This window comes from Sciurus carolinensis, chromosome 8 (genome assembly GCF_902686445.1).
Source record: "Sciurus carolinensis chromosome 8, mSciCar1.2, whole genome shotgun sequence".
Lineage (NCBI taxonomy): Eukaryota > Metazoa > Chordata > Mammalia > Rodentia > Sciuridae > Sciurus > Sciurus carolinensis.
This window is the reverse complement of record NC_062220.1, coordinates 120828153-120854874: the sequence shown is the minus strand read 5'-3', so window position 1 is coordinate 120854874 and position 26722 is coordinate 120828153. Positions and strand designations below refer to the sequence as shown.

General features: G+C 39.7%; 1 pseudogene; it reads left to right on the top strand.

The window, feature by feature from the left end:
• The first annotated feature begins 7722 nt into the window (after positions 1–7722).
• Positions 7723–25105, top strand: LOC124991473 (ras-related protein Rap-1b-like; annotated as a pseudogene).
• Positions 25106–26722: the final 1617 nt, after the last annotated feature.

Genomic DNA, 26722 nt, shown 5'->3' with positions numbered 1-26722 from the left:
TTTTTTAATTAGTTATACATGACAGCAGAATGCACTTTGATTCATTTCACACAAATGGAGCACAACTTTTCCTTTCTCTGGTTGTAACAACATACAGTCATACCATTCATACAATCATACGTGGTCTGGTCTTTTCTTGCCTTGCCATCCCCTGACTGGCTGTTGTTACTTGACTTTGGCCTGGCCTGGCTTTTCTTTGCCATCCCTTGGCTATCTATTGTGAACCACCTTTGCCTAGCCTGGGCTTTCCTTGACTTCCCTCGCCCTCCTTTGGCTGGTTACTGTGAACTACTTTTGGCCTGAACTGGCCTTACCACCTCTTCTTGTGGCCTGGCCTTGCTGCCTGGCCTCACTGGCTATTGTGAATTGCCTCTGGCCTAACCCGGTTTTGCTGTGTTGCCCAGTATGGCTATTTTGAATTACCCTCCAACTGGCTTGACCTTGACTTACCATCCCTTGGTTGGCTATTTTGAATTGCTTTGTCTTGGCCTGGCCATCTCTTGTCTGGCTAGTGTGAATTTCCTTGACCTGAACTGGACTGGCGTGGCCTTACTTTTCCATTCCTTGTCTAGTTATTGTCAATTGCCTTTGTCATGGTCTGATTTGGCTACAGTGAATTTGCCAGGCCTTGCCTTCTTCAATTCCATGCCTTGAATATTGTGAATGCCCTCAGGAGCTTGCATCCTGCTTTCCCGGTCTATTTCTCCTTGCCATGCCCTGCCCAGTTTTGCCCTTTCTTGCAGTTGCTGTGACTGAGGCTGGCCTGTCTAAAGTCCCTGGAACTGTTTGCCCTTGAATATCTTTGAAGATACAAGGAAACAGGATCCAAGTGTGATATGTCCAAAAATATATTTTCCTGTAAAGGCCAACAGATGACTCTAGCATCAGCCACAGGCCCCTTTCTCAAATCAGTGCTCTGTTACGGAATAGATATTGCCTGAGGACTTCTCTCTATTGATGAGAGTTTGATGAAGAATGGGAGATCCTCAGTGCTGCTTTGCACTAGGAAAGGAGGAGATATTTAGATATCTCCTAGTAAGACTGGGTCCTGATACTCACCTTTATCCCACAGCATGGAAAAGTCCTGGTTTCTTCATCCATAAATTGCCACAATAGCAAAACATAGGGACATTGCTGGGCTCACCCAGTATTTTGGGCACTGTAATAGGTTCAGACTGTCCTGAAATATCTAAGTATTGAATCCCAGTAATGTAATCAGATTTCACTCTTCCACTGTAATTTTAAGCTTGGAGCTGCAAAGGGAAGGCAAGCACAGAAAGTCCTACAGGACCTTCTGAGGACCATGGAAGGGACCCAGAAGCTTGGAGCATTGGAGCAAATGTTCTGCTTCTCCATGAGCTGAGTCAGACAGCTCCACGAACAGCATCTGGTTCTAACAAGTCAGGGACTTCAGCCAAAGTTTCCATGAGAGATCAGATAAGCTAACTCTACATGGAGAGTTTTCCTTTCTCTATGAAAGATCAGGATTAAGCTTTGTTCTTGCCTCTTTTTAAAAAAAATTTAAATTTTATTTGTTCTAATTAGTTGTACATGACAGTAAAATGCATTTATACACTTTGATATATCATGCATAAATGGAGTATAATCTCTCATTTTTCTGATTATATATACTGCAGGATCACATCGGTCATGCAGTTATACATGTACATGAGGCAATAATGTCTGTTTCACTCTACTATCATTCTTTCCCCTATACCATTCCCTTCCCTTCACTCCCTTTTACCTAATATAAAATAACTCTATTCTTCCCTATCCGCTCCTTTATTGTGAATTAGCTTCCACGAATCAGAGAAAACATTCAGCTTTTGGTTTTTGGGGTTTGGCTTATTTCACTTAGCATTATATTCTCTAACTCCATCCATTTACCAACAAATGCCATAATTGCACTCTTCTTTAAAGCTGAGTAATATTCCATCATACATATATACATGTGTACCACATTTTCTTTATCCATTCATCTGTTGAAGGGCCTCTAGGTTGGTTCCATAGCTTAGCTATTGCGAATTGAGCTGCTATAAACATTGATATGGCTGTGTCACTGTAGTATGGTGATTTTAAATCCTTTCATTATAAACAGAGAAGTGGGATAACTGGGTCAAATGGTGGTTCCATTCCAAGTTTTCTAAGAAATCTTCATACTGCTTTCCAGAGTGACTGCACCAATTTGCAACCCCACCAGCAATGTATGAGTGTACCTTTTCCCCCACATCATTGCCAACACCTATTGTTGCTTGTATTCTTGATAACTGCTATTCTGATTGGAGTGAGATGAAATCTTAGAGTAGTTTTGATTTGCATTTCTCTAATTGCTAGAAATGTTGAATATTTTTTCATATCTTTGTTGATCAATTGTATATCTTCTTCGGTGAGGTGTCTGTTCAGTTCCTTAGCCCATTTATTGATTGGGTTTTTTTTTTTTAGTGTTAAGTTTTCTGAGTTCTTTTTGTATCTTAGACATTAATGCTTTGAGCAGAGATTCTAAACTTAACTATGGCTTGGGGAATATTGTCCACAACAAGTTATGGCTACTTCTTATTAAAAAAAAAAAAAAAAAAAAAAAAAAAAAAAACAGAAAAAGAAAAAGAAAAAGAAAAAAAAAGCAGAACAAATGAAATTCTCTGTAGGGGAAATTATTTGGGAAGAAAAAAGGCTGCCCCTGCTTCTGCCTACCTTTAGGAGAGGCCTCAGAGTAGACTCCCTCTAGCTCCTCAGGGACAAAGACAGTGGGGAAAGGGCTACTCTGGGCACCTAAGATGGTTCAGGGAACTAACAGCCAATGATATCGTCTACACAAACTGACCCAACTCATACCAGCCTCAGGTCCTCCAATACTTTGTTTTCCAGATGTCTGTCATGTCAATCACCAATCTGCAAACAAATTTGAAAGCAATAACTAAAATGCCCCAAAAGCAAGGAGACTGTGTCTGAACACATGGAGTTGGGAAGCAACAGCCCCAGTCTGTAAACACTGGAGCCTCTGATTCTGTCCTTTTATACTTTGTTTATTTTTGAGGTATTGGGGTTGAACCAGGGTTGCTCTACCACTGAGCTAAATCCCCAGTCCTTTACATTTTTTATTTTGAGCCAGGGTGTTGCTAAATTGCCCAAGCTGATCTCAAACTTGGGATCCTCCTGAGTCTCAGTGAATACAGGCATGTGACACCACAGCTGGCTTCCATCCTGCCCTTTTGGTGGGGAACGTATTCATTTACACCCCAAACCTCAGCACCCATTTTTCCTCAGTTGAACTCAAGGGCAATTTGAGTGACAGAGCCTGTGCTTGGTCACAACTGACCCTTCCCTCAATGACACTGACTTACAGTCAATTTTTAGGCCCTTCTTTCCCCTACCCCTTGGAATTCTGAAGACTCTGGCTGAGCTACTTCACCTCCCAGGACTTCCAGGGACCTTCAGAGGGGCCTGTCCCTAGAGCAGTTGCCCAATTGCAAATGGACACCTAGTAAAAAAGTCAGATCAAGCTGTAAACCCAGATTACTCCATTCCATGAATTATGATGTCTGACTCTCCTCCCTGTTGCACGACTCTGGAGCAGGTACCTCAGCTGACTCAAGTACACTGTTGCTTATGCCCTTAGTTTCAACCTAAGCTTTGACAATCCATTTTTGGATAGAAAGCAGGGACCTAAGAAAGGGTCGATTAGGAGACCAAGGTCACCCTGCAAGAAAGTGTTAGAAAAGGAGTTTGAACTTACCTTTTCTTCCACACCACATGCCTCATCTCATGATCCCCTTGCACGGCTGCTCAACGGAAAAAAAAAAAAAATCAGAGGCTGCCACGGCAAATTTCCTAGCGCTGGGAAACCGGTGGATTGACTAATACCGGCTTCTTATCCAGCGGTGTCAAGTGAGGAGTCCAGAAAGGAGAATGAATGACAGCCACGACCCCTCCTACTTGACAGCGCTTGGCAGGGGATGGAGATACAGGGGTGCGGGTGGGAGTGGAGGTGCCAGCAGGAGAATGGAGGAGAGAGGGAAGGCGGAAGGCAGCGATGGAGTGGGGTGGAGGTAGGAGGGGTAGGGATGGGGTCAGTAGGGTGAAAGGGAGGTTAAGTTGGGGTAGGTGGAAGATGGGGTGGGTACAGATAGGAGAGTGAAGATAGGGAGTGGAGAGAAGCAAGGAGTGAGGCTGGGATAGGAGGTGAAGGCAGGAGATAAAGATAGGAGGGTGAAGGTGAGGGTATGTGTTGTGGGGAGGAGGGTCAGAAGAGAGGGAGGAAGGGTGTTGGGTGAGACAGCAGAACCTGAGATGGAAGAGTGAGGTCCTGACCTGAACCCATTCCAGGGCCTATACTTGCGGGGCCAACCTCTTTCCTCCATGGCATTCAGGGTACAAGGGACCTCTCATCTCCCAGCTCCACCCAACCTTTTTGTCTAGAAAGACACCACTGCCCTTCATGGGTCCCATGCCCCCTCTCTCTGGACCCGTTTATGTAACCCTGACCTGAGTAACCTCCACCTGGATTCAGTTCACTTGTCCTCTCTAGAGCTTGTTTCCCTCAATCTTCCCCTCAGGTTTGGATATCCGGGGCTTTTTCAGACCCCCCATAATCTTCCTTTAGCTCTACTACCTCCTTTAGTGCTACTCCCCTCCAGAGACTTTCAGAGGAATTTAAGCTTTGACTTTTCCTAAATTCAGGGCTTTTTACCAATAAGTCAAGATTATGGAGGGTTGTGGATTTCCAGGCTGCACCTGTGCACCTTGACCACCATGGAGAATTGTTTGGAGCCAGCTGGAGGCCTAGAATCTCTGGGATGACTTGCAAAGCCTATGTCAGCTTTTGACACTTATATCCTCCCAATCCCTTTTGTGGGTGGGGAAGGCAGAATTAGGCTTCTGGAGAGATGTGGAGGATCTTTGCCAGGTCAAGAGGTGGGGAAGGGGTTGCTGCTAAAGTGGAAGCCACATTCAAGTTCATTTGAATGGGGGGACAGTGATCTCTTTGGGTCTTTTGAATTCAACTGCCTCACTCATACCTGGGGAGTACTCAGCCTATACAAACTGTATTTTTTTTTTTAAAGGAGGTGGGGGAATGGAGTGTGGGACTGTGTCCCTGTTTTCCAAGTCATCCCAAATCTCTGTGCCCAGGCCATGGTGACCCTAGTGTGCAAGAGAAATAGGCAGTATACTAGGGTTGCTATATTTTCTGTATCCGCTACTGGCCAAATATCCCCAAGACTGTGAACTAGGGGAACCTCAGGTTCCCAATTATGTGGATGAAGGAATGAATGAGTGGAGGAATAGTGTAATAGGCACATTCAAATGAAGTCTATGTATCGTTCCCCTTTGGACTTGAGTTTGCAGCACAGAAAGGGACTGATAAAAATCTTCCATTTTTTCACATGCAACTGGAGCCTCCCACCTCTCCTCCCTTTGACATTCAACAGAGGTTTGACCTTAAGGGACTGTGGAAACAACAATCAAGGAGATAAACACACACACACACACACACACACACACACACACACACACACAAGATGACCATTGTTTTAAAGTGACGAATTGTGGCCTGGGATATAGCTCAATGGTAGAGCATTTGCCTAGCATGCAGGAGGCCCTACAATCACCAGTACCACCAAAAAAACAAAACAAAACAAAAAAAAACCTGTCCTCTGAGGTAGCAAGATATTACTGAATCTCTTGAGAAAACAAACAGGCTGGATAGAAAGTTACAAAGGCAGATGAAATCCTGGCAGGGTTGCTTTCTGAGCAATTACTTTATGAGCCTGCATAGCAAGTAGCTATAGGAGCTGGAAGGGACCTAATTCAAGGCATGGACACAGACTGCACATGAGTTGAGGTAGCAAAGCACTTGTCCAGTTTGAGAAGCAGAAGAAAATGCCTAGGGCAGAGGGAAGGGGAATAAGACTGCAGTGAAGGCAGGAGGTGGATCCTGTAGTACTGAAACTGGAGGAAGAAGGAGCTCAAATATTCCCACCTTCATGGTACTAGATGAGAAAATGGAGAAGTCAGTGCATACGTCATGACTCTTATGTTCAGTCTGTTGTTGATCTTCTGAACAAAATCGGGCTTATCCTTCTGGAGTCTTGTATCCTCAGTTCTTCTCTCTTCAGCATTTTCCCACAACCTGACTCTGTAGTCATCAGCTGGCACTTATTACTTATTTCCTCCTCTTGGAATAGCAGCTGCTTTATAGGAAGCAGGCTGGAGAGACCTCTCCTCTCCCAGGGGGAGTCATATCCTGATTGACGGTGTCTTCTTTATTTCTGTAACTAACTCCACTCAGGGACTGAGCCTGGTATCTTGGCAGAGATTAGATGGCACAGAATTACCAGGTTGTTATCAGGATCTTCCTGGGATCTGTGAATGTTACCTTATATGGCAAAAAGCATTTTGCAGATGTGATTAAGGACCTTGAAATGGGGACATTGTCCTGGGTTATTCAGTGAATCCTAAATGGAGTCACAGGTATCTCTAAAAAAGGAAAGCAAAGGAAGCCTTGAGGAAAGAGTTTGGATAATGTAGCTATAATACAAGAAATGCCAGCAACATCTCATAGCCGTTGGAGACATGGAAATGAATTCTGTCCTGGAAACTCCAAAAGGAACCAACACTGTGGATACCGAGATTTCAACCCTTAAACCTCATTTTGGATTTCAGGCTCCCAGAACTATAATAAAATAAATTGCTGTTATTCTAAGCCCCTAAATTTGTATTAATTTGTTATATCAACAGTAGGAATTTAATATACCTGATATCAAACATTTTGGCCATCCTTTCCATGTATTAGACCCTTTTCATTTGTGCTAACCGTGGCCTCCTTAGTGCTAATGCCTTCTCACCTTGGTAAACCTTGGGTAGGTAGGAAATTGTTTTTAATATTCTCCAGTATTCTCGCTTTGGTTTTATAAGTGACAAGTTATGTCTGTGAGAATTATCATGTTTGTCTCCTAATTTGCAACAAACTGGCACCTTGTATCTCTTTGATGACTTATTGTATGGTCAGATTCTTCTAGAGCAAATTACATGGTGATACCTGCTTCATGGGGTGTCTGGAACACCCCTTCTAGCTTTCCAAGGGAACTTTCTTTCTCATTATACCCCAGGTGATGAGGACTGGTCTCTAACCCAGTGCACACCATCATCTGGTAGGCTTATGACACAGTTGTTTACTCACAGGCTTTTTATTTTTTGTTATTATTCTCACAAAAATATGTATTCATGCATTCCCTTTAAGCTTAGACTTTATTTCTTTCTTTAACTGGAGATATTTCTTGGCTCCCATTCCTTAATAACTTTTAGGATAAGCTACAAGACTTGATATACTAGATTTTATGTTTTATTGACATATAATAATGGTACATATTTATGGAGTACAGTGTGATTTTTCAATACATGTGGACAAAATGTAATAATCAGATGAGGGTAACTGGTATATCAACTCAAATGTTTATCCTTTTTTTTTTTTTTTTTTGACTCATGGAGGCCTTTCCCAGGATTGAGCTGGGGACTGACTTCCTTAAACCTATAGATCCATATGAATCCCTAGACAATAGTCATTCACTGGCAACCCTCTTGGGTCCCTTCCTAGATGAGGGAGCTTTGCTTTGCTTTGTTTTAGTAAATTCTTACACTTTGCTTTCATCCACTGCCATCAATCTCATTCTTTGATTGCAAGACAAAGAACCCACCCAACTCCTTGCTTCATGTTACAGCAGGAGAATGTTTCTGTTTGCCTTGGACCAAGAGGTTTCTCCAGGATATGGATCTTTCAGTGCTAAAACCAGGACAGTCCTGGGGCCAGGAGTATTTCAGAAAGGAGACACTGAGGTAGAATTCTGGAGCAATGAAGACCCCGAAATGGTGGGTAGTGATTTGGGAACACAGACAACCCTTGCCAAAATAGAGTAATGCAATTGTGTAAGCTTTGGGCCAGGAGTCAGGCATTTGAGAAATATGAAGAAAATGATATTTTAGGGAACATGGAACCAATTCCACTAGTGCAGGTGTTTAAGCAGTGTGGTAGTATTGTGGCCAAGTATGATTGATGATTTGCAAAAGATAAAACACTGCTTTATAGAGGTGTTCTTCTATGATACATTATTTTATGGAAAAACCTTTAAAAGCAATTGGTAGCAAGTGTCTTATTTAATATAAAAGCATCCAATATTAAATATTGAACTCATTTTCAAAATTAATATTTAACCTATACAAAGTAAAATAAACTGCATCTATTTTAAACTATGGAGAGGACAAACAGGAAGCTGCTCCTGTACTTTGAGCTTAAGACTTCATTTGTGCTTCCCATTACTCAGGAAGCTCCAGATCCTCCAAGCCCCAGGTATCCACACAGAAATCTGCAAAACAGAAACAGGTGCCAGGTCACTGGGGAGACATAGAGAAAAAGGAAAAGGGTTTCACTAGAGGAGGGGTAAAGGAATAGAAAGTGACCTTAGCCTCTGACCTCCCCAGGGCACAGGACAGGGAGCACTGAGGCCTGTTTGCTGTCCTCTACTGAGGGTATTGTCTGTGGGCAGAGTGTTTACAACTGTCCTTCAGGAGCAAATTCTCCTGGGCATACACCTGAATAGCCTTTATGGGCTGCTCCCATGGACAGTAAACCTGAGGCAGAGGAAAGGATGATTTCTATGACCTGGAATGGAAAGACCCAGTTCCACACACCTGGGCCCCCTGAGGAGCAGGAGATCTGATAACTTAGGGGGAAGCCTGGACCCTGTCCCTCCAGTCATGAAATCCTAGGACACATCATGTGACCCACATGTTAAATATGTGGGCAACTTCCTGGAGCTCTTTATTATTTTCTGCTAACACTATAAAACTAATTAATTACACCCTCATCAAACCTGCCTTTTTTTTAAATTTAAAAATATCCTTTGCTTTGGCTTAACATATATCTCATTATTTCAAAATATTCCAGTGTGAAAATGCTTACTGAGGACAATATTTTTAAAGAGTGATGAAATCTGTTATATTTGTTATTGAATTACAAAATCAGAAAATATATAAAACCAAGGTAAACAACTTATGATCTGGGTCTTTTAACTCACTCATATGGGCAATGCATTGCATTGCTTCAGGTGCTTGCTTTGTTCAGATTTGACATATGTACAGAAATTTACACTGATAATCTCTATATACAAAACCCTTCAAACCTCAGAGAAATGGTGCCATGAGGAACACAGGCCCCCACAAGGCTCCACAGAAGCTGAGGAGGGTCCTAGGGGCATGGTGAAATTCCACCTGTTCTTGGATCCTGTAGCGTTCCCAGATACCAGGACCTGCTAAGTGTCCATAGTACACAAAGCTGGGCCAAGAGGGCTGTCCTTCCTGCACAAGGGTAAGCCACTTCACCCCATATTCTTCCAGGAGGCTTGAACCACCTGAAGTCAGGACAGCTTCCCAACGTCTTCCCATACCTAGTGATTCACTGACCATGCTCTCTGTTGACCTTAGGGGATTGAGCAGGCACAGCTGATTCCCGGAGAACGAGAGGCTGTACAACATTGGTGGCATTTCACCAAGGACACAATGAGCAGCGTCCTGGAAATTCATGCACGAATTGGTCCCCAGTTCTTACAGTTTCTCCTTCTAGTTAAAGCAGCTATGGGAGGTTTGGCCTGACAGGAGTAGGAGAAGTTTACTGGGACACCAAAGCAATAAAAGATAGTTACAAACACAATGCTAGGTAACAAAACCCATGAACACAAAGCCTCTTACTACTATGTCATTAAATGGTGAAATGAATGTCATATTTTCTTTTCTTTTTGTTTTTTGATTATTTGTTTGTTTATGATTTCATGTCACCCTCCCCAGGCTCCAAAGCAGCAGGTGTAAACCAATTGTTCCCAAAGACTGACTCTGATTGGGTTCAATCTGGAGTATTGTTACCTACCTAGAGAGTCTTCCTTCTCATTTATGGAGTCACTGATATTCTCTACAAGCAAATCTCTGGAAACACTAACCTAAACAATGAGTTATTTGAACTTGTTGCCCCTATATCAGGGGATATGCTAGCTCACATATTATTTCACAGCTCTTTCCTCTGGGTGGTGAGATGCTCTCTGGGCTCCACAGACTTGGAGGTCTTCATCAAGACATTGCAATCAGTCGTAAACCCCCAAGGGAAAGAGAGGAGCTGAATAAATCACCTTTCAACTTCTCACTTCAACTAACTTATTATTATTCTAACCTCCAAACATAGAAACCTGAATTTTCAACTTTACTGCACACACATTGAATTTTATGAGTTCGTTGGACAGACCCTGGGCCAGAATCAGAAAGCAACTGCCCACAAGAGGTTGGGAACATTGTCTCCAGGTTCCAAATGTTTGACTTTATTTATCTAAATTAAATTAAATTAAATATAGGGAGCAACCATGTAAGGATTTACACATTGGATGGAAATGACCTAAAATCCAAAGATGAGGAAGACAACCTCCCTTCCCTTGTCGTTCCCTTTCAGAGTAGTTTTGCTAGCCTGATCCAATTACTCACTTACAAGTGTGATCCAAGAACATGCACAAGGGCCAGCATTCTATGAGTTCCTGGAGGTGCTAAAACAATGATGCCAAAATCCAGGCCCACATGAATTCCCAGAACAGCCCAGAAAAACCTATCCAGAAGTGATGAGTCCATTGGGGGCTAAGAGGTAGGGGAAACAATACTACCTTCAGGAGCTTGCCTTTATCCTCCTGAGCCTGGATCAGAGCCTGAGCATCCACCTGGCTCGGGGTGGGGCACAACAGGCTGGAAGAATTAAAGAGGGGAATTTTCCACACCTGAGTGAGATCCCAGCCCAGCATATTTTAATCAGATACTCATGGAACTAAGACAGACTGATCAGGGCTAAGCTCAGAATGAGGAAGAATGGAGAGTATACAGGTTTTGCTCATGCAGTGACTACCCAGGGCCAGAATTCCTGTACCTATTGCATGGGAGGACATAGACAAAATTGAGGGCTGACAAGCATCAGAGACACTTTCAAATTGATGTCCTCTGAACTCTACAAGGGACTGGCAAGGACCACCTGGACTATGGGATGAGCCCATATCACTGTTCTGAGCTCACCTTGTAGTGGAACCCATGCATTCCACCCCCTACACTGTCATTAGAATGTGCTGAAACTACACTGAACAAGCACAGTTTAAATGTTTTCTGGGCCATACAACCCTCAACTAGAACTCTTTCCATGAGGGAAACTTTGAGAAGCAATGAAAGGTGGAACAGGTTCCTGTTCCAACCCTATGGAATTTCAGGACCTACCTTGAAGTCTATCCCTATAAACATAATCCCTGCCAGTTTGAACTAGAGATGTGGTCACCTGACCCCTTTTCTCTACCTCTTACTATTTTCTGTCATCATCAGAGTCCTTATTGTCACACAGGGAAATAAAAAAGACATGCACAGGAAGGAGGCTTCTCTTTCCTGGCTTTTAGGAGATAGTTAAATAGCACTTATGTCACCTGTGAGGGCCACATCTTGCTCATTCCCACTCAGATGGGACCTAATTATATGATTTGCTCAGGTGATGATGTTGACTTGATTCTGCAGACCTACAACCTTGACATCCACCTCTACCCCATGAGTTGGATTCCCTTCATGTCTTCCTCCAGTCGTGTAACTATTGTTCTTTATAAGGTCCATACTAAGTTCTGCCTTTCTCTCTCTCATGGAATTCATTGGACAACTCTCCATAAATTAATGGAGCCCCAATGGTGGTAACACTGGTTTTTATCTCTAATCACACACAGTAGAATCATTGGTGAGCTATCACCTAGAAATTCAAAATTTCTAGGACAATTTTGTCTCAAATCCATAGTCTCTGAGGATAAAAAAATAAAATTTTTAGATCTTAAAGTCTTACCATCTTGTTTTGTGGGGAAGATATGCACACCTGTAGGGTGATCCAATTTTATTAAAATACAATATTTTCCCCAAAAAAGAAATAATTGCCAAAGTAAACTCAAACCATTGCTTGGTTTATTTTATATTCATTTAGACTTAAATGAATATAAAACTACCAAGAACTACCTTGACTTTGTTTCATTGCAAAGACCTTCAGAAACAACCAAGAACATACTTTAACTTACAGGTTCAACAGGGACATGATGGAGATTCTCTTCCTTGGCTGCATTTCTCTCTTCACCTTGCAGTGAATGACTTTCCCTTGGTCCTCCTGGAAACCTGATGCTCAGTGCCTCAAGCAAACCTCTTTTTCTCCATACATTTTACAGTATTTCTGTCCAGTGCACAAAATTCACGACTAGGGTAAGTGAGGGGAGACAGATTTTTCACATATACAAGGCATGCGCTACTCTTGTCTAAAGGTCAATTATTAGACCTCCATGGAGACAGTTGGAGTGAATTTCCCCAACTCTGCCTTAGTCTCTTTCTGTCTCAGATTTTTATCAGAACTGAGTGTGGTGTGTGGCTCTACCAGGGATTCAATGCAAAGGAAATACCCACCCAGCACTCCACGTTTAAACTGGTTTGGATAAATTAATTCTAAGATCTTTTGGAGAAAAGGGTTATCAATGGAAAAAAGTGTCAAGAATAAAGTGTTATGACTAATCAAATGCCATGAACAACTATAGAGGCCTGCTGACAGGTGAATTTCATTATAAAATGAAGTTGCTACTAGCCCACTAAAAGGGCATTTGTCCTCTTTATAGTCATGAGAACATTGTCCTGAGTTTTGATGTGGTATTTTCCATTTAATTGAGGTATACTTGGCATGCAGTAAACTGCACACATATAGAGTGGATAATTTGATTGATTTACATCTATTTATGCTACAGTGAAGATGGCATTTTTATTGAAAACATCCATACTGGCAACTAAGGAAATAAATATTTAGTAAAACACACAAAAACTCACACACAGGCACACTCTGAATAATACTACATGGATGCACACACAGAGATAATCCTTCCCTGCACACACAGCCCCATACCACCTAAAGGCAACAAGCTGCTTTCAGAGAAAATGAAGAATAGCCATAGTAGTTCATCTGGAAAATAAGTTACTACCACCATACCCCAGTCCTCACCCACAGCACAAAGTTGGTATCAGGCTGGCTGTTCACATGAAAGTTGGCAAGACTATTCCACCTTCCTCATCATCTAGACGATTCATCAGCAAGTGAGTGATTCCACAGTGCTTACCATTTCCAGTTCCTGTTGCATTCACCTGTAATTACAGAGAAGGAATCACTAAGAGGACCAGTTCATGATCCTCTTCTTTTCTTGGTGACATTAGAAAAACAGATGGGAAACAGAGGTCAAGTCAGAGGAACCCAAAGGCAAGAACAGAGCAAAATCTACTCCTACCAAGACACAAACTCTTCCCAGGAGATGGATATCTCAAGTTTATTGTGGTTGGCAATTACAAAATTATTTTCCAAGGAGTTCCTGAGGAAAATGTTGCTGAGGAAAATGCTTACTACTATACACTTTGAAATAATCATGCAATTTTTTCGTCTTGAAAAAATTGTCAGTTGGTAGCAGACTTTTCACTGAAATTCCCCCATCAAGGAAACTATATATATTTTCTAAACTATACATATTCAGATTTTCATATTTTAATGGAATTGAAATAGAAAGAAACCAAGAAGGCAACACTTCCATTTCAGATGAAGAAAAGAGACCTTACCAGGGCATTCAGTGGGCCCTCCTTGTCTTTGCTGTCACTTACAAGTAACTCTGACAAGTCTTCAGAAGAAAGTAGAATGACAAAGAGTGACTGTCAAGATATGGATGTTTCTGTTCATGAATTATTGAGGAGCATTACTTGATATGGATGCAGGGCATGAGTGAAAGGCAAAGGAGTGGAGCAGGAAAGAGGTGAGAAACAGAGCCTTTGACTTTCAAGTTAAAGTCAAACTAATTGTGTGAATTAGTCTAAAAAGGAGATAAACACTAAAGTCCATGCTATGTGTCACTGATTGAGTTCCAAGCTTCCTCTTGCCCATTCAGACATATAACTAAATAGACACAATCTTGATACCTTCCAAGATCGCATTTTATCCCTGCATCCATAAATGCTGCTACTATACATGTTGTCTCTTCTAGAAGTTTTTTTACTTGATTAATAGCAACATTTTTTGGCAGACTGGATTCACTTATAGACAAAATATTCTACATTTGCTTTCTAATTTTTATAAAAATAATTTATCACTAAAGATTTGAAAACATTAAAATCTTACCATTTCAAAATAACCACTACTAATATTTCCTAAATCCTTTTCCTTCCTTTCTTCCTTTTTTCCCCAGTATTTGAGATCAAATCCAGGACCTTTTGCATGCTAGGCAAGCACCCTAACACTGAGCTACTCTCCTAGCACTTTTATGTTGAGAGTGGTTATCACTAAGTTGCCCAGACTGGCCCCAAAATTGTGATCAGTCCTGCCTCAACCTCCAGAGTAGATGGGATTACAGGTGTGGGCAACATGCTGGCCCTTTCTTCCTTTTCTACACAAGGTTCATATCCCTTGTGTCAGTAGCTGCCCACCCTCACACTAGTCCCATGATGGTGGGACAGTTCATGGTGGAGTTCAGCAGTGGTGAGTGCTGACACCCTAACCTAGATGGAAGGGAGATTTGCAACAAGGGTGATAAACACAAGCCTAACAGCTAAGTTGTAGTTTGAGTTCTTATTTGTCACTATCCCTTGGTTTTGTGTACTAATCAGGTTGAACATTTCTAAAGCTAGTGATGATCCTATTATTAAATAATATAACTTCCTGATTCTTGTCCACAAAGAGCAAGGGACCCCAGCACCAGCAGGTGTGAACCTTGACTGTCCTACAAGGTGCCTTGCACCTCTCAAAATACGTGAATTGACCAGAACCTTGTAGATTATGTCCTTCACCTTATTGTCCATACCAGAGTCTGATGTTAAATGTTCCTACTGCCTTCAAGATTACTTCACCACTGAAGTCACATAATGATAGACAATGTTTGGGACCACTAGAATAGAATCCTTCCAGAAGTATATGTGCTGGAACTCCCTGGCCTGGTGACTAGTTATTGCATGGTTGAATAATGAATACGATTCTGCAGCCCAGACTATCACCATTGGGATGGGTACCTGGGTTCACATATGCCTCTTCTACTTACAGGGTCAAGAGCCTGGATCACTCATCCCTGCATCATCTCCAACTAAGAAGTGGTGACATTAAACTAACTTTCAGATTCTATGGTCGTGAGGGTTGAATGAATTGATTTATATTAAGTGTGCAGGGATGTGGGATTCTTATTTTTAGAAAATTGCCATTTGTATTGTGTGTGAATGTGGGAACAGAATTTTCTGGGGAAATGCACACTAACCCATTTCCCACTAATTACACATGGACTCACTTGTAAATACCTCCTGTTGGTCATGCACAAAATTCACACCACCAAAATGATAGAGCTCCACCTGAGGGCTGTAATAGATGGACATAAGTCTTCCCTGGACTATCAGTTTTTTTCACTAAACTCCCAGTCCTCTTTTCCAGCAACAATCTGGAATCAGGGTGGCTTTGTAGATAGAAACAGGCAAGAAAGCTGAAACTTTTTCAGCACTTGAACTTTTCCCTTAGCAAGTGAGTTCAGAATACATACAGTTTTCATTTGCTCTGGAGTCCACCTACAATGAAAGAAAGAAGGACACTATGAGGACCTAATCATGCCACATCCTGCTTGCACAGGACTTTTGTTCACCATGGTGACATGGGAAAATTAGATGGGAAAGAGTGATCCAGGAAATGACCAAAAAATAAAGCCCAGAGGGCACTTGCACAAAAGGCAAGTACATGGAAAATTTCTCAAGTCCATTCTGGTTGGCACCTACAAAATTCCTTTATAACCAGAAAAGGTGTTACAGAGGCAAATTCTTACTACCCTAAAATTCATAACTGATGCTGTCATACACAAATACCATCTGGAGTCAGGTATCAGTTGGCAATAGACTTGGAGTTGACATTCTTTGGCAAAGGAAATTGTTTAGTTCATCTACAAAGTACTTGGTCAGATATCCATGTCTGAAGTTGATTAGAAAAGAAGATAAAGAGAGGAAAATCATGTAGATGTCAAAGAAAGAAAGACATCCTTCTCTTATTGATAGATAGAACCTTACCCTCTGCCTTGAAACTTGTATCTCCTACATCAGCAATTCTGGGGGATCTAGGAGAATACAGGATAATTTTCAGTACATAGGAGTCTCTGAAGAATGAATAGGGGAACTTTCTTGGTATGGAGAGATAATCGATCAAAAATACGGACTGAGTTTCTACTGGAATGTACTCCTTATTGAATGTAGGAGCAAAAAGTAAATAGCAGAAAGGAAGATCAGTAGAGTAGAGGGAAAGGAACAGGGAAAGGGAGGAATGGGGAGGGGAAATACTGGGGGCTGAAATAAAGCAAATTATATTTCATGCTTTTATAATTATGCCATAATTAATCCTAATGTTATGTATAACTAAAAAGAATTAATACAAATTTTTTAAAAGGAGTAGAAAGAGGAAATAACAAAGCCTTGGCTTTCTAGCTAACTATAACCAAATACACCTGAAACAGTTCATTTAAAAGTGGATTCATACTAAAATGCACTGCATAGTTGAATGCCAGTGGCTTTTCACTCTTCCTGCCCATCTTGAAGTCCAGGCAACTCCCCCAATTTTCACTTTAAATTTTACCAAATTATTTGGCTTTCACAGATCTGACACTGCTGTCACTAAATTTATCATGTATTGTTTCACTTTTAATCTTTGTGGTGAAATATATGTAATATTAATTATTTTAATCAAATGCAAATGTTTTAGTCAGCCATTCCACTGCTGTGACTAAAAGACCCAACCAGAACAACTGTAGAGGAGGAAAATTTATTTGAGGGCTCACGGTTTCAGAGTCTTAGTCCATAAAAGGCTGGCTCCATTCCTCAGGGCTCAAGGTGAGGCTGAATATCATGGTGGGAGAGGGTGACATAGGGGAAGCAGCTCACATCAAGGTGATCAGGAAGCATAAAGAAAGAGATTCCACTCTCCAGATGCAAAATATATACCCCATAGCCACACCCTAATTCCCACCTCCTGCCCAATTCCTTCCTATTGATTTGAGGTAGTACGGTCCTGCCTACACTCTGATCATGGACTTTCGGCATTCAGAACTATGAAACAGGTTTTTTTAAAACTCATTTATTTCAAGCCAAAGAGTCTCTAGTACTTTGTCATGGCAGCCCCTACTAAAACTAAGAAAAGCACTATCATTCAACCAGACCTAATCGGCACTTGTACAATGCATGCTTCAAACAATGAGACAATACAATGTCTTCTCAAGGTCACAGGAAACATAACTCCAGATAGACAACACCATGGGCCATAAAACATACCTCATATTGAAAAGAATAAAGTAGGTCAACCATGAAAATTCAGTGTCCTAGTTGGACAGAGTTAAGGAAAAGGCAAATTCTTTTCTATTTCTACTTCTCTATCAGGGGAGGCATAATAGACTTCCATGAAATCACAGAGTAAAAACAGTGCATAATCATCTGTCGGTTTTACTGAAAATACTCAGGATGCCTTAAGTATTCAAAACATCATCTTGTATTATAATAAACCTTAATAAACCATGAACTTGAATGAAAAAAAAAAAAAGAATGGGATGTTTGAATGGCTCTGAGTGGGGCTCAGCCCTGAAGCCAAGGAATGCTCTAGGCTATCCGGTGGCAGTTTGCCACATTCATGTGGCTAAACACTCTAGTATGCTGATTTTAAGTCCTTTGGGTAGAGGCCAAGGAGTGGGATAGCTGGGTCAAATGGTGGGTCCATTCCAAGTTTTCTAAGGAATCTCCACATTGCTTTCCAGAGTGGCTATACTAATTTGCAACCCACCAGCAATGTATGAGTGTACCTTTTTCCCCACAACCTTGTCAACACCTATTGTTGCTTGTATTCTTGATAATCGCCATTCTAATTGGAGTGAGATGAAATCTTAGGGTAGTTTTGATTTGCATTTCTCTTATTACTAGAGATGTTGAACTTTTTTTCATATATCTGTTGATTGCTTATAGATCTTCTTCTGTGAAGTGTCTGTTCATTTCCTTAGCCCATTTGTTGATTGTGTTATTTGTATTCTTGGTGTAGAGTTTTTTGAGTTCTTCATATATTCTGGAAATTAGTACTCTATCTGAAATACGAGTGGCAAAAATTTTCTCCCACTCTGTAGGTTCTCTCTTCACATTGTTGATAGTTTCCTTTGCTGAGAGAAAGCTTTTTAGTTTGAATCTATCCCAGTTATTGATTCTTTTTTTTATTTCTTGGGCTATGGGAGTCCCGTTAAGGAAGTCTGATCCTAAGCTGACATTTTGAAGACTTGGATCTACTTTTTATTCTATAAGATGAAGAATCTCTGGTCTGATTCCTAGGTCCTTGATCCATTTTGAGTTGAGTTTTGTGCAGGGTGAGAGGGGTTTAGTTTCATTCTGCTGCATATGACTTTCCAGTTTTCCCAGCACCATTTGTTCAAGAGGCTATCTTTTCTCCATTACATGTTTTCGGCACCTTTGTCTAGTATGAGAAAACTGTATTTATTTGGGTTTGTGTCTGTGTCCTCTATTCTCTACCATTAATCTACCTGTCTATTTTGGTACCAATACCATGCTGTTTTTGTTACTATTGCTCATAGCATAGTTAAAGTTCTGGGATTGCAATACCCCCTGCCTCACTCTTCCTGCTAAGGATTGCTTTAGCTATGCTGGGTCTCTTATTCTTCCAGATGAATTCCATGATTGCTTGTCCTATTTCTGTGAGGTATGTCATTGGGATTTTAAGTGGAATCTGTATAGCACTTTTGGTAGTATGGTCATTTTGAAAATATTAATTCTTCCTATCCAAGAACATGGGAGATCTTTCCATCTTCTAACGTTTTCTTTAATTTCTTTCTTTAGTGTTCTGTAGTTCTCATTGTAGAGGTCTTTCGCCTCTTTTGTTAGATTGATTCCCAAGTATTTTATTTTTTTTTGAGACTATCGTGAATGGGGTAGTTTTCCTAAATTCTCTTTTGGAGGATTCATCATTTATGAATAAAAATACATTAGATTAATGAGCATTGATCTTATATCCTGCTGTTTTACTGAATTCACTTATGAGTTCTAGAAGTTTTCTGGTGGAATTTCCCAGTTCCTCTAAATATACAATCATGTCATCAGCAAATAGAAATAGTTTGAGTTCTTCTTTTCCTATTCGTATCCCTTTAATTTCTTTGGTATGTCTAATTGCTCTGGCTAGAGTTTCAAGGACAATGTTGAAAAGAAGTGGTGAAAGAGAGCATATCTGCCTTGTTCCAGTTTTTAGGGGGAATGCTTTCAGTTTTTCACCATTTAGAATGATATTGGCCATGGGCTTAGCATAGATAGCCTTTACAATGTTAAGGAATGTTCCCACTATCCCTATTTTTACTAGTGTTTTGAGCATGAAGGGATGCTATATTTTATCAAATGCTTTTTCTGCACCTATTGAAATAGTCATGTGATTCTTGACTTTAAGTCTGTTGATATGGTGAATTACATTTTTTGATTTCCGGATGTTGAACCAACCTTGCATCCCTGGGATAAAATCCACTTGATCGTGGTGCACTCTTTTTAATATATTTTTGTATGCAATGTGCTAAAATTTTGTTGAGAATTTTTGCGTCGATGATCATTAAGGATATTGGTCTGAAATTTTCTTTCCTCGATGTGTCTGTCTGGTTTAGGTATCAGGGTAATATTGGCTTCATAGAACAAGTTTGGGAGGGTTCCCTCCTCTTCTATTTCATGGAATACTTTGAGAAGTATTGGAATGAGCTCTTCTTTAAAGGTTTTGTAAAACTCAGCTGAGAACCCATCTGGTCCTGGACTTTTCTTTGTTGGTAGGCTTTTGATGACTTCTTGTATTCATTACTTGAAATTGATCTATATAAATTGTGTATGTCCTCCTGGTTCAGTTTAGTAATTTATATGTCTCTAGAAACCTGTTGATGTCTTTGAGATTTTCTATTTTGTTGGAGTATAGATTTTCAAAATAGCTTCTAATTATGTTTTGCATTTCACTCGTGTCTGTCGTGATATTTGCTGTTCATTCTGAATTTTAGTAATTTGAGTTTTTGCCCTCCTTCTCTTTGTTAATGTGCTAAGGGTTTATTAATTTTGTTTATTTTTTCAAAGAACCAACTTTTTATTTTGTCCATTTTTTGATTGTTTCTTTAGTTTCAATTTCATTGATTTCAGCTCTGTTTTTAACTATTTCCTGTCTTCTACTACTTTTGGTGTTGCTCTTTCTTCTTTTTCTAGGGCTTTGAGCTGTAGTGTTAGGTCATTTATTTGTTGATTTTTTTTCTTTTATTGAATGCACTCCATGAAATAACTTTTCCTCTAAGTACTGCTTTCATAGTGTCCCAGAGATTTTGATATGTGTATTTTTGTTCTCGTTTACCTCTAAGAATTTTTTTTATTTCCCCCCGATATCCTTTGTTATCCATTCATCATTCAATATCATATTATTTATTCTCTAGGTGTTGGAGTAGTTTCTGTTTTTTATTCTGTCATTTAATTCTAATTCCAAACCATTATGATCTGATAGAATACAAGGTAGTATCTCTATCTTCTTGTATTTGCTAACAGTAGCTTTGTGGAATAATATATGGTCTATTTTAGAGAAGGATCCATGTACTGCTGAGAAGAAAGTGTATTCACTCTTTGTTGGATGGTATATTCTATATATGTCCGTTAAGTCTAAATTATTGATTGTGTTATTGAGATCTATGGTTTCTTTGTACAATTTTTCTTTGGAAGATCTGTCCAGTGGTGAAGAGGTATGTTAAAGTCAGCTAGTATTATTGTATTGTGGTCTATTTTGTTCCTGGAATTGAGAAGAATTTGTTTGACGTACATGGATGAGCCACTGTTTGGGGCATAGATATTTATGATTTTTATGTCTTGCTGATTTAAGCAGTATGAAATGTTCTTCTTTATCCTTCCTGACTAACTTTGGCTTGAAGTCCACATTATGTGATATGAGAATGGATACTCTGGCTTTTTTGCTGAGTCCATGTGCATGGTATGTTTTTTCCCATCCTTTCACCTTTAGTCTGTGGGTATCTCTTTCTATGAGATGAGTCTCTTGCAGGCAGCATATTTTGGATCTCTCTTTTTAATCCAATCTTACAGTCTATGTCTTTTGATTGATGAGTTCAGGTCATTAACATTCAGGGTTATTATTGAGATATGATTTGTATTCCTGGTCATTTGGCTCATTTTTTTTTTTTTTGACACAACTTTGTTTCTCCTTTATTTGGCTATTCCTTTAGGCTAGTTCCTCCCGTTGTTGATTTACATCATTGTTTCTCATCTCTTCCTCATGGAATATTTTGCTGAGAATGTTCTGTAGTACCGGCTTTCTTTTTGTAAATTCTTTTAGCTTTTATTTTTCATGGAAGGATTTTATTTTGTAGTCAAATCTCAAGGTAAGTTTCGCTGGGTATAAGTTTCTTGGTTGGCATCCATTTTCTTTCAGAGCTTGAAAAATGTTGTTCCTGGGCCTTCTAGCTTTTAGGATCTAGTTTGAAATATCTGCTGATATCTATATTGTTTTCCCCCTGAATGTAATTCAATTTTTTTCTCTCACAGTCTTTAAAATTCTGTCTTTATTTTGTATGTTAGGTATTTTCATTATAATGTGCCTTGGTGTGGGTCTGTTGTAATTTTGTATATTTGGAGTCCTATGAGCCTCTTGTACTTGATTTTCCATTTCATTCTTCAGATTTGGGAAATTTTCTGATATTATTTCATTGAACAGATCATTCATTCCTTTGGTTTGTTTCTCTGTGCCTTTCTCAATCCCAATAATTCTTAAATTTGGCCTTTTCATGATATCCCATAATTCTTGTAGATTTTGTTCATGATTTCTTACCATAATCTCTGTTTGGTCAACTTTGTTTTCAAGGTTAAATATTTTGTCTTCAAAGTCTGAGGTTCTGTCTTCCAGGTGTTCTATCCTATTGGTTATGCTTTCTATGGAGTTTTTAATTTGGTTTATTGTTTCCTTCATTTCAAGGATTTCTGTTTGGTTTTTTTTCAATATCTCTAATTCTTTATTGAAATGAACTCTTGCTTCCTGCATTTGCTCTTTTAACTGTCGATTGGTGCGATCATTCAATGCCTGCATTTGCTCTTTCATTTCATCATTTGCTTCTCTGATCATTTTAATTATGTACATTCTGAACTCCCTTTCTGACATTTCTTCTGCCATGCTGTCATTGGATTTTATTGATGTAGCATCTAGGTTTGTTTGGGAAATTTTATTCCCTTGTTTTCTCATATTGCTCAGGAATCTACCCCTCTAATAGTGAAACTCTGAGATATTGCAGATTTCCTCTATTGACTTATATTGTCCCTGTAGATTTCCAATAACTCACCTCTTAGCCTTCAGTAGCATGAAGTCTTGGAGGAACTTGATAATGCAGTGCTCCACAAGGAATCTGCCCCTCTAGGGGTGGTGGCCTTCAGGTGGGGTATATTCCCTGCTAGTGAGAAGAGGTACCTCCACTTGTTGACTGATGGTCAGCCAAAGGGGGACTAGACTGCCAGCTGGGGCATGGCTGGACTGGGCCTGTGTCTCTGGTTCTACCGTCCTGGTGGGAAAGCCTCGCCAGGAAGGGAAGACTCACCTGGTGGGGAAGTCTTGCTAGGCAGCTCTCCTCCAAGAAGTTCCCTTCAGTTCAGAACTACCACCTGGGCTGGGCAGCCCTCCTCTGCAACGTTCCCAGGGGTCCAGACCTACCTCCTGGCCAGGGAGCCTCACTCTGAGAGCGAGTCTCTCGCTGGGCAGCCCATCTCTGCCACATTCCCTGGGGACCAGACCTAGCCCTGCACTGAAGCCTCTCGCTCGGCAACCCTCGTCCGAGAAGCTGCCTGCAGTCCTGTCCTGCCACCCATCCTGGGACCCTTGCTCTGCACTGAAGCCTCTTGCTGGGCAGCCCTTTTCTACAATGCTCCTGGTTGTCAGGGTTCACTGCTCCAGCATGGGAGTCTCGCTGGGTAACCCTACTCCACAAAGTTCCCTGCATTCCGGGACTACCGCCCCATCCGGGGAGCCTCACCCAGTGGGAGAGACTCACCCGTCAGCTCTAAGTTGATCCCAAGTCTCTCAATACCTCTTCTTCTTGAATCTTGAGTCCTGGAGCAACATGAAATGCAGTCACCCTCTAGTCCGCCATCTTGTTCTTCCTTAAATTAAAAAAAAAAATACACAGCACTTATTACCAGGGACTATGAAGAGCAATCATTAATTTTTTATTATGTTTTGTAAAAAAAGCCTTGAATGTGTGCAGCTATTTTGTTATGTCGAATAGATTTTCAAAGTTTAAGACATCATAGTAAATAATCAATATTTAAAAATTTGTACACACGGAGATATTGTGTATATAAATGCCTTAATTATTAATAAACTAATGTGTTATGATACCAATATCTGTTTCAAAAAAAAAATCAAAAGCCTCCCAGGCATGATAGTGCATGCCTGGAATCCCATCCACTCAGGAGGCTGAGGTAGGAAGGTCACACATTCAAAGCCAACCTCAACAACTTAGGGGACCTTGCCTAAAAATAAATAATATAAAGGGTCAGCGATATAACTCAATGGTAAATACCCTGTGCCAAAAAAAATTTTTAAACTAAAAAATTAACCATGGTTCTGACATAATAAAATCATGAAATTAAATCAGAGATTTTCATTCATGTAGAATTTTTTAAATTTTTTTAAATTTTATTTTTACAGACTGCATTTTGATTCATTGTACACAAATGGGGTACAACTTTTAATTTCTATGGTTGTACACAATGTAGATCCATACCATTTGTGTAATCATACATGTATATAAGGTAATGATGTCTATCTCATTCCACTATCTTTCTTTCTCCACCACCCCTCCCCCCTCACTTCCCACTACACAATCCAAAGTTCCTCCATTCTTCTCCTAACCCCTCCACCCTGCATCTGTTATGTATCATCATCCACTTATCAGAGAAAAAATTTGGCCTTTGGTTTTTTGGGATTGGCTTATTTCACTTAGCATGATATTCTCCAACTCCATCCATTTACCTGCAAATGCCATACTTTTCTTCTTTATGGCTGAATAAATATTCCATTGTGTATATATACCACACTTTCTTTATCCATTCATCAATTGAAGGGCATCTAGGTTGGTTCCACTATATAGCTATTGTGAATTGAACTGCTGTAAACATTGATGTGGATACATTACTGTAGTATGCAATTCAGAATATTTTTGTTGAAACATTTTCCGTACTATTTTTAAAACTTGAGAATATTGGTAGAAGCTCTGATTTAAATCAGCCTACCTAAAATCTAGTTCTTTAAAATGATCAAAAAGCTTATAAAACTCCAGCCAACATACTCACGTAAAAAGGGAATTCAGGAGGGGTTGGAAAATGTGCTCTGACTGTATAGTTTGTTCAAGGAAATTTTGTTGAAAAATATGATCCCTTGATAAAAGATTCTTATAGAAAGCAAGTTGAAGTAGATGCACAACAATGTATGCTTGAAATCTTGGATACTGCAGGAATGGAACATTTTATAGCAATGAGGTATTTGTACATGAAAAATGAACGAGGCTTTGCTTTGGTTTATTTCATCACAACACAGTCCACCATTAATGATTTACAAGATCTAAAAGAACAAATTCTTTGAGTTAAAGACACTGATGATGTTCCCATTATTCTGGTTGGTAATAAGTGTGACTTGGAAGATGAAAGAGTTTTAGGAAAGGAGCAAGGTCATAATCTAGCAAGACAGTGGTACAACTGTGAATTCTTAGGATCTTCTGCAAAATCAAAAGTAAATGTCAATGAGATCTTTTATGACCTAGTGTGGCAAATTAACAGAAAAACTCCAGTGCCTGGGAAGGCCCACAAAAAGTCATCATGTCAGCTGCTTTGTAGCTCTGAGTCAGGTCTGAAGAACTATTGCCCAATTCAACAGTGCCAGCATTCCAACTTTGTTAAATCTACAAACATCCTGAATGGACTTTCCTGTGGTGGTATCCTTTAAGAGGCCAATGAAAGCTATTATATCAGTCTGCACATTCTAATCACTTTTCAATATCACAAGAGAGATTTTTACTTATATAATAGTCCTAGAGTATGTAGCTGGTAAAACCAGAGGCTACATCCAGTATTACTGCTAAGAGACATTCTTCATCCACCAATATTGTACATGTATAAAAATGGTATACTCTATACTTTAACGTGCCCCATACTTTGTGTTGGAGAGTACAATAGATAATGTAAATCCTGAAAGCACCACTATTTTAGCATAATAAAAGAAAGTCAAAAGAACTCCTAAAAAAAAGAAAGAAAGAAAGAAAGAAAAGAAAAGAAACATATGCATACAAAAACATACAGGGCCTGGCATGGTTGTGTACATCTGTAATTTGAGCAACTCAGGAGACTGAGGCAAGAGGATCACAAATGTAAAGCCAGCCTCAGAAACTTAGCAAGGTCCTAAGGAATTTAGTGAGTACCTGTTTCAAAATAAAAATAAAAAGGACTGGGGGCACAAGAATGTTTATGGAAGCTTTAATCATAGTCGCACAAACAGCAAGCAAATGAGATTTCCTGTGACAGGTGAATGCACCAACAAATTCTAGTACAACTATCCAGCGAAATTTTATTCAGTGATAAAAATCCTTTCGTTATGAAGTTACATAGAAATTTTTCAATCTTAATTATATATTGATAAATTAAATAAGTCAGTCTGAAAGGCTGAATACTTTGTGACTCCAACTATAAGAAATTCTAGGAAAGAAAATCTTCAAAGACAAAAAAAAGAGTAGTGGTTATCAGGGGTTCTGGGCAAAGGAGAGTGGGATTTATAAATGAAGTTGAGGGAATGTTCATGGCAGGAAAAGTATTGTGTAATTACTATGAATGACAATATGCATTTGTCAAAATCCATAGAACTGTGTAACAAGTGAATCCTAATGAAAACTCTGACTCTAGTTAAGAATAATTTACCAACATTGGTTCAGTCCTTGCAATAAATATACAATACTATTGCAAGTTGTTTAAAAAAGGAAACTGGACCCAACTATAAAAATAAAAGCATTTTAAAAAGGAGAACTTTATATATCATCTGTTTGTATGTTTGTATGTTAAACTAAAACTGTTCCAAATAAATCCTATTTTTTAAAAAATCTGACTTACACTATTTCAGGAGGAGATCAATGATAGCTAATTTTCAAAAATTGGCTAAATATTTAAACATTATCTTGAGATGTTGTTTGTCTTTACAAATGAACCAAATTTTAAGACAGTAATAGATCTTTATTGGGTACTTGGAGAACTCCTGATTGACTTAATGAATTTAAATTTTCACATAGAAAATGCAAGAATATGGCATAGTAGTACTTTTAGAGTTTTCTCTTAAATATGGGACACTGAATAAACTGGAATCATTATTCTAGAATATAGGAAATGATGGAATTTGCACAGTACCTTCATTTGACTCTTCTGCAGGGTATACCCTATTGTCCAGACAAAGGCAGATATTTGTGACCCACTGTGTGGAGTAGGCTGTAGATTATCTTGTCCTCTGAGGAGCAATCTTCCAGTGGGGAAGGCAAGAACCTGGGAAATGTATTGCAAAAGAGACTGCTGTTGGCACTCA